The 928-nt window shown below is 34.1% G+C and overlaps 1 long non-coding RNA gene across 1 annotated transcript in view; it reads left to right on the top strand.

The window, feature by feature from the left end:
* The window catches only part of LOC128250901 (uncharacterized), a 7,548-nt gene extending 6,942 nt beyond the window's left edge, over window positions 1-606 (top strand). Inside the window, exon 5 of the long non-coding RNA XR_008266834.1 lies at window positions 382-606. This is a non-coding gene — a long non-coding RNA (uncharacterized LOC128250901). The remainder of the gene's footprint in view (window positions 1-381) is intronic.
* The last annotated feature ends 322 nt before the right edge of the window (window positions 607-928 follow it).

The raw sequence follows: 928 nt of genomic DNA, 5'->3' as shown, positions 1-928 counted from the left end.
AACTTTATTTTGTTTTTGTTGGCTTGTCAAATAAATTCGTCTTTTTTTTTTTTTCCCCTTTTTAATTTTATCATCTTGGCACTTCGTTGTCATCTGTCAGAAAAGTGATAAAAGTTTGATAAAATGAGTGAAACAAGTAAAAGATAACCCTATATATATATATATATATATAAATAAATCAGATTGGAGACTGGTGTTGCCATCCGGTTTCACCAGTCCTCAGTCAAATCGTCCAACCCATGCTAGCATGGAAAGCGGACGTTAAACGATGATGATGATGATATATATATATATATTGGAAAAGAAAGATGAATGAATTTATTTGACAACCTAGTAATGATTGTTTTTGTTTTTATTTTTATTTTCTTTCTTTCTATTTAGAATATTCTTGATTAACAAAAAAAACAACATAAAAAAAATAAACAAAAATCAAAACTGGTACTGAAACCAATTAATTTAAAATAAGACTTCAAACATACTTAAACTACCGTAAGTAAGAAAGGTAGCATGTGGACTTTGTGGGACTTTTTCGTGGTTGTTGGTGATATCTTCAGATATTTGGCTGCCTTGGTTACATCTATTGGGTGAGAAAATAATTCTTTCTACTATAGGCACAATTGTCAAGGGGAGGGAGTTAGTCAGCTACATTGACCCCATTGTTCAACTAGTCCTTATTTTTGTTGACCTTCAAAAGATGAAAGGGAAATTCAGCCCCTGTGGAATCTGATCTCAGAATGTCAAGACGGACAAAATTTCGTCTGGTGTGTTAAGAATTCTACCAGATTTGGCATCTGAATATTATTCATGATGTTGGTCTCAAATTTTGGCACAAAGACAGCAATTTTGGAAGAGAGCTGGGTGGGGGAGTAGGTCAACTACATTGATCCCAGTACTCAGCTCTCATCCCTATTTTATTGCCCCCCCCCCC

Source organism: Octopus bimaculoides, chromosome 26 (assembly GCF_001194135.2).
Source record: "Octopus bimaculoides isolate UCB-OBI-ISO-001 chromosome 26, ASM119413v2, whole genome shotgun sequence".
NCBI lineage: Eukaryota > Metazoa > Mollusca > Cephalopoda > Octopoda > Octopodidae > Octopus > Octopus bimaculoides.
The sequence above is the reverse complement of the archived record's forward strand: the minus strand, read 5'-3'. Positions and strand labels throughout refer to the sequence as shown.